This window comes from Mercenaria mercenaria, chromosome 2 (assembly GCF_021730395.1).
Source record: "Mercenaria mercenaria strain notata chromosome 2, MADL_Memer_1, whole genome shotgun sequence".
In the NCBI taxonomy this organism is placed as follows: Eukaryota; Metazoa; Mollusca; class Bivalvia; order Venerida; family Veneridae; genus Mercenaria; species Mercenaria mercenaria.
Window position 1 is genome coordinate 56,594,128 of NC_069362.1, and position 8,474 is coordinate 56,602,601.

Consider the following 8,474-nt stretch of genomic DNA (forward strand, 5'->3'; position numbering starts at 1 on the left):
GTCTGAAAGAACCTAACCTGCACCATGCACAACTACAGTTGTTACAGAACACTTGTGTGAAGTTTAATTAAATTGTGTCAAAGGAATGAGGGGAGTTGGTGCGCACAAGATTGTGTCTATGTATATAGTATAGTAACAAAAAACAAAGCCCCATAACTCTGCCAAAAAAATTCTGAAAGAACCTAACATGCATCATGCACAACTACTGTTGTTACTGATCACTTTTGTGAAGTTTCATTAAATTGTGTAAAGGGGATGAGGAGAGTAAGTGCGCACAAGATTGCGTATGCAGACTGTATGTATATAGTATATTAACAAAAAACAAAGTCCCATAACTGTGCAGGATTTTTTTCTGAAAGAACCTAACATGCACCATGCACAACTAGGGTTACTACTGATCACTTGTGTTAAGTTTCATTAAATTGTGAGCATGGGTTCCGGAGATTATGCGCGCACAAGATTGCATATGCAGACTGTATGTATATAGTATAGTAACAAAAATCAAAGTCCCGTAAGTCTGCAAATTTTTTTTCTGAAAGAACCTTACATGCATCATGCACAACTACTGTTGTTACTGATCACTTGTGTAAAGTTTGATTATATTATGTCAAGGGGATGAGGAGAGTTGGTGCGCACAAGATTGCATATGCAGACTGTATGTATATAGTATAGTAACAAAAATCAAAGTCCCGTCACTCTGCAATTTTTTTTTTGTCTGAAAGAACCTAACCTGCACCATGCACAACTACAGTTGTTACAGAACACTTGTGTGAAGTTTAATTAAATTGTGTCAAAGGAATGAGGGGAGTTGGTGCGCACAAGATTGTGTCTATGTATATAGTATAGTAACAAAAAACAAAGCCCCATAACTCTGCCAAAAAAATTCTGAAAGAACCTAACATGCATCATGCACAACTACTGTTGTTACTGATCACTTTTGTGAAGTTTCATTAAATCGTGTCAAGGGGATGAGGAGAGTAAGTGCGCACAAGATTGCATATGCAGACTGTATGTATATAGTATGGTAACAAAAATCAAAGTCCCGTAACTCTGCAATTTTTTTTTCTGAAAGAACCTAACATGCATCATGCACAGCTACAGTTGTTACTGAACACTTTTGTGAAGTTTCATTAAATTGTGTCAAGGGGATGAGAGTTGGTGCGCACAAGATTGTGTCTACGGACAGACAGACAGACGGACAGACAGACAACCTGAAACCAGTATACCCCTCCTTACAACTTTGTTGTCGGGGGGTACAATAATAGCAAACTCAGTTTGATTGAGTCCGTTCATGAGAGGTAACGAAATGTGCAAAACCTCTCATGCTCCCTAGCACCAGCTTAAGGTATCCGATCCATAAATAAGCAAGTTTATATAACGGTGCTATTAAAATATATCAAATATTGAAGCCTGGAAAGCTCATATAATTTTGGTATCATCTGAATGTGTATTGTCTACTGATTCAGAAAAAGAAAATATAAGTTACATGATAAAATATGTTACAGAATTTTTATTTTTTTACTTTCTAGTCTTCAATGATATTTCAACAGAATCCAGTTATTACATATTACAATGTAAGATTTATCATTTTGCAGTCAAAAGACATGACTGTAATGCCTCTTGCATATTACTTATGGTCATCTCATTTACTAATCATTAGACACAACTCTTTCAAATGATACCAAAAACACATGGGATCACAAGGCATCGAAACGTTACCTATTTGTGGATCGGATACCTTAACCGGAACTCTATTATACATCTACTGAATGGACACCATGATCCCAAACGACCAGAAAATATAACACTGAATCAAAAACTTATTTAAACGTTTTTTTCTATAATTTGTTGTTACAAACCATATCGCATAACCATCACAAGAAATCATTCAAAGGTATTTCTATTTAACTCTTGTGGCCCCTAAAAGGGCCCAAGTGCATGCCTTTTAAACAAATTTGCCAAAAGACTTTATAATGGTGTTACAGGCAAAGTTTGATTAAGATCCATCAAACCATTTATGAGAAGCACTTTAAAGGTATATAACATTTCAAAGGTAGAAGCGCAAAAAATGTGAAAAACATATGAACTTATTAACTCCGATCGGGCCGTTGTCTGTTTATTTTTAGTGTGCTCGTATACGGATGATTTCCTTAATCAGAATCATTCTTATAGGAACCACTTATATGTTTTGATTTTTAATACTGTTTTAATGTATTTACAATCACATTCAGTAATAACTGTCTTTGGAATCAATAGTATTCTTCTGCAAAGGGTAGAATGTTCGTTTACAATATTGCATCTGTAAATCGATTCTTTGATTTAGACGGAATTGAAGGAGAAATTGTCTGCTTAGCAATTTAGTTAAAACATAAGTGGGGACTACAGTATACAATATTCACTTAATATCGAAGTTCAACCGCTTTTGTAAGTAATGCTTTTGATTGAAATAAAAAGTTGATATAACCAGATACTTTTTTGTGATATATTTTGTTTCTGCATCATGTACCTGGCTAGTTCTTTGATCGCTTTATGTCTTCTTAAAACAGTAATTTTGATGTTAACATTTGACATAGGCAACTTTGATTGAATTTTGAACAGGGTGCATGTACCACGTGACTTTTTCGCTAATCTGGGGTGCCAAAAACATGGCGGACTGCTCGATAAAGGTAACATTTTCTTAAATATCTTTTCAGCAACCTGTTCAAATAAAAGGAAACATAGATGAGTGCCGTCTCATATGAAAATCCAACACTCGGCTACAAGTTTTCTGTCTCAAAGTCCGTTTGTTTTCTCTAAAAGTGCAACCGCGCAACTGAAGTGAACAAATATGATGATGTTAAGACGGGGGACATTTTCGCAAATTCAATAAATAAACCCTTTAAGAGACCGTAAAAGACTATTTTGCGACACGGATATTTGTACGAGTATTGTCTTAGGGTGCATGTACCACGTGACTTTTTCGCTAATCTGGGGTGCCAAAAACATGGCGGATACCTCTGTAAAAGTGACATTTTCTTAAATCTCTTTTCGGCAGCCTGTTCAAATAAAAGGAAACATAGATGAGTGCCGTCTCATATGAAAATCCGACACTCGGCTACAAGTTTTTTGTTTCTAAGTCCATTCGTTTTCTCTTAAAGTGCAACCGCGCAACTGAAGTGAACAAATTTGATGATGTTAAGAAGGGGGACATTTTCGCAAATTCAATTGATAAATCCTTTAAAAGGCCGTAAAAGACTTTTTTGCGACACGGATATTTGTACGAGTATTGTCTTGACATATACAATTTAAGAAATTACAAATTAAGAGCCTTCAATAGCTTCCTATGCCGGATTTATCAAATTGCTAAGCAGGGGTCCGTTTTTCTTGATGCTAAGACGGGGGCGTGATTCAATGATTTGGTAATGGAAGTATTTTGTATTTCATTAACCCGCTTCATTTAAGTTCTTCCATGTTTTTCTACTGCTTCCCATAAGAAAAATCCGGTTGTATGTATGTTAAAATTCAAATGGTCATGACAAATGAAAGCTTTTTACCGACTGTGAACTGTGAAATTTTACCTAAGGTGAAATACTTAATTTGACTGATTTAATGAAAAATTCACCAACTTTCACTCTATGGTGTCGGCCCGGTAAAATTTCTCCTTTGCTGTATAGTAAAACAAGCACTTTTGGACATGGATTCAGCGGCGAATTTCACAACAAATTTACAGCATTGAGAGCTCTGTATTTCTGAAGATGAATAATGTCAATAAATCATAAAGAAACACTGTCATCAACAATGAACGTCTTTGCTACATATCAAAGTATTCAGTCACTCTTTATGATTTCCAACCCACATCTGTCATGGCCGCCAGTCTGGAATAGTTTTTAATCCTTCCGCACAGAAATGTTGTCCTGGAAAATACACGGACAAAACAACTGTTAAAGACATAGGAAATGACACAAAATGTTTAACAAGTCAAAGCAGAGATGGCTTCAAATCGGGAACTTCAAATTTCAAAGAATTAACTGCTTCCTAGGATACAACGACCTGGAAGTACTTCAATACCTGGGTGACACCCTATCTTAATAGTTTTATTACATTTCCAGGTAGGTTTTGGAAAAATAGTAAGTCTGTTTTTATCGCATTGGTTTTGTCTTCATTGTTTAAGTTAGTTTGCTTCTTTTGGTTTAACTTTCGATAACCTGACATAACCAACTTCAAACAAAAATGGAAGCAATAAGTTTTTGTATCACAGCGATAAAAGATATATTGAAATAAAGGGCAAAAAAATAAAGATTACTTCACGAGGTTATAAAATTTTGTTAAATAACGATAAAAATACGTTTTTAATGTTTGAAATTATTTTTCTAAACAAATCTATAGTAAAACTGCCGAAACTACTGGTCAATGTATTGGAATGATGGCCATGCTAACTGAAACAGGTCTCTAAAGTTCTTACTTTTGCTTTGCTTCTTAAGGCAACCACTGAAATGGTTGAGAATCTGCACAGCAATGTTAATCTCATTTTTTTTTTCTCTTTAGCTCATAACTGTGCTGTTTTTATCGCTTTTGTTGGAATACATATCTGAACTTCAGTTTGAAATAAATTATCATACTTTCGAATGTTATTTAGATACATGTATTGAATTATCAGTCTAATGTGCCAGTAATTTCTTCACATGTGTTGTGAAATCATAGTAAATGTTCGAAGGTTAAAGTTTAAAGAACTTTTTTTTTAAACCATTGATTTACAACAAAAGAAAACATAATTCAGAGCCAATATTTATCATAAAACATAAAATGGTTTGATAGACGCAGTGATCATTTTGATACTTAATCATACTATAAGGAGGTCGACCGCCTCAATTGTCGAGTTGTAAGATCTCTTTCACAGACGACCATGATTCGAAGCCCGAAACCGACTATGTCTCTTATGAAAGAAAGTGGACATTTCTTTTAAGAAGATTTGAATATGGTTCCGGTTCTTCCCAGGAACAATGGTTCGATAAACTGATCACAATACAACTGGCGTTAAATTTCATAAAATGGAAAGTAAATAAAGACAAATAAGTTGTGAGTAAGGTAAAATTATTTATGAATGCATGCAAAAACGTTAACACTGTCAAGTTTCTCAGTACGTTGTTGCAAAAAATAATGACACAGAAAAAGAATTAAAGCCTTCATGTATATTAGTCGATCTGCAAAAAAGATGAGCGTAAACATCGCAGGCCAGTACTTCATTCAAACGACTGCTCAGTAAAATGATATTCTGTGGGCTGTATAGGCTATTCGTCGTATTCGATACAACAAAATGGGAAGTTGGACACCAAAGCATACTGTATGGGTCATTGAAACACTGGACCAAAATATCCACCATTTACGGTCTCCTGCAAACCATGGCATATCAGCTGTGAAAGATGTAAAGTAATCCACATTATAGTCAAAACAATTTCTAGAAGTAAAAAGGAGATGGACAAAATGAGCAATGCTAATGTAAGGTCGTAATATACTAGTAATAATATTATAATATACATTGTACTAATAATAATATTATTAGTCTCACCGGGAAAGACCGATTGCCGCAGTTATAAGATCCGTGATTTCTGTCGCCTCTTTCTGGAAATAAAGCCACGCAGAAGGCTTTTTCTGGACTTATATGTCTTTCCACATTCCTGGCACACAAATGTCTGAAATGTAAATTTATGCACTTTACTACATTTTGTACTACATTGATAATAATATTTCATATTTTTTAAACCAAAAAGGACATTCCGAACAAAATGTCTTAAAATAAGAGATCTGGAAATAATATACACATTTTATGACCGACGAAACCAGTACAATTTCCGATTTCTTTTGACAACTGTTACTGACGCTCATGTCAGATGCGCAAATGTATTTTATTCAGCCGAAAAAAAGAATTCAAAGTTAACGCGACTGAAATAGAATTAAATATGAACTGTTGCTTTTCAAAAACTTAACAGTATTTGTTACAAAGGTTACACATGCCATTTTAGTCGACCTAGAAATGTAGTACATAAATGGAAAGTTGGTGCATTTTCAATAAAATCAGTCAAATTAAGTACTAAGTAGTTCACCTTAGGTAAAATTTAACATTTTACACTCGGCGAAAAGCTTTCATATGTCATAACCATTTGAATTTTACTACACATATAACAAACTTTTTCTTACAGTAAGCAGTATAAACATGGGGAAAACTTAAATGAAGTAGATAGACTTTTAATAACAAGTCTTAGCATTAAGAAAAACGGACCCCCGCTTAGCAATTTGATAAATCCGGCCTAGAAAGCTATTGAAGGCTCTTAATTTGTAATTTCTTAAAGTGTATATGTCAAGACAATACTCGTACAAATATCCGTGTCGCAAAATAGTCTTTTACGGTCTCTTAAAGGGTTTATTTATTGAATTTGCGAAAATGTCCCCCGTCTTAACATCATCAAATTTGTTCACTTCAGTTGCGCGGTTGCACTTTTAGAGAAAACGAACGGACTTTGAGACAGAAAACTTGTAGCCGAGTGTTGGATTTTCATATGAGACGGCACTCATCTATGTTTCCTTTTATTTGAACAGGTTGCCGAAAAGAGATTTAAGAAAATGTTACCTTTATCGAGCAGTCCGCCATGTTTTTGGCACCCCAGATTAGCGAAAAAGTCACGTGGTACATGCACCCTGTACATACACACCAAGGTTTAAATCATTATCACTGACTAAACACATGTTTTCGTTATTTTAAGCTCATGCGTGAAATAATAATGTTGATCATTTATTGATTACCAATTATACATGTACATTTTGTATATGTTTTAACCTTCACAAGACGATATTATATATCTATGTTTCCGAATTCTTGTCCGGCTTATCGTTTCATCATTTTGCTGTTATTGCCATGTTAATAAAATGTTTGATAATAGAAATATTGAATTAAAAATATTATAATATTCAGGAGCATAACTTAAGATATACAGTTTATTTATGATCTATCAATATATATTCACTTTACAAACTTTCAAGTTCAAGCGGTGCTTGTATATGCATTGCTTTTTCCGGAAATATCTGTCAGTATTAGATCTATAAAGAATCCACAACGGTTAACAGATGGCACCACCGCAGCTATATTCCAAAGTCTATAGTTGTTAAAAAGATCGTTTAAACCCGCTCAAAGAAAAGCAATATGAACGTATTGAACATTATTTTTTTCGAATTAATATACTTTTTCCACTTTATTTGCATTTCGTTAACTCTTCTAATGATATAATACCGGGGTATATCGTCCCCTTAATGCAAAAAGGTACCATGAGCATATGAATAAAGAAGGCACTTGGTACCTTTTGGCATTAAGGGGGCGATATATCTTTATTTACATTTCGTTAATTCTTCTAAATTATTGATATCATTTATTTTTTCATTTTAAATTTACTTACGGTAATTCAATCGGTATACAAACGGTCTATTACCGGTAAACTGAAGTTTACGACTTGCAACTTCAATCCGGCTTGAATACTTATTTTTAATGAACCTATAGTGTGCAGTTATGGGCACCCGAACAGTCACTGGTATTTCAGCGGGATGCACACGATTCCTGTGCCCTGTTTGGGGATTATGTGCGATTTCATAATTAAGCCAATTCTTTTTAAATTCTTCAACATTTCAAACCTTCATCTATATAAAACAATTGAGTGGTATTTATCATATTGAATAATCTTAATTATTTTTTGTATAGGTACAGCAGTACTTGAAGATTTTTCGATAGAAAATAAACTTTACACTAAATTTCTGGCGAAAAAAATGGTTGTCGGCCAAATCAGTTCTTTTATTTGGCCATAAAACACTACTGATTGAACAATACTTGTTCATTCACAAAGCCAGTACCTTAGTTTTTTTTTTGTTTTTTGTTTTGAAATGCAATAATTATATTTTTTCAGCTATGTTTTTTTATGTATTCTGTAAATATGCGCACTAACTTATATTTGTCTCCGCCAAATAGCGGTTACTTAGAGTACAAAGTTGATTTTTTACATTGCATATGTTGCATTTTTTATAACGTTTAAATTAGGGTCTCGAGTTTATTAATCTTCAGCCGACATAGGTGCTTATTATTTTTAAAAGGCCAAAGTTTGCATGTCTCTCAAGGCTTCGTTTTGGTTAAGGGAAAGAAATCAGTTTCATACCTCTAACTTCACTCCAACAGTTTAGCAATAAAATACAGAGTTTTTTGGTTTCCCAAAAGTAAAGTAGATACTTATACCTCTCAAATTACTTTCTTTTTGCAAAACGGCTGCATTTTTATGTTCATTACCTCCTGCGATGTTTATATAATCAGCTGTCTAATAGTAATACAATAAATAAATACTACAAAGCCGAGATATATTAACACAGTTTTATTTATGAATTATTTGTCAAATGTAGAGACCACATAAATGAAAACACTAGTACATTATCTGATTGATATTATCTACCACACATCAAAGAAA

The 8,474-nt window shown here is 33.8% G+C and overlaps 1 long non-coding RNA gene across 1 annotated transcript; it reads right to left on the minus strand.

Moving 5' to 3' along the window:
• Positions 1 to 276: 276 nt before the first annotated feature.
• LOC123562763 (uncharacterized) lies at positions 277 to 6,675 on the minus strand. Its single transcript, XR_008369827.1, has 3 exons — positions 6,605 to 6,675; positions 5,546 to 5,669; positions 277 to 3,893 (listed from the first exon to the last, which is right to left on the minus strand). It is a non-coding gene; the product is annotated as an uncharacterized LOC123562763 (long non-coding RNA).
• Positions 6,676 to 8,474: the final 1,799 nt, after the last annotated feature.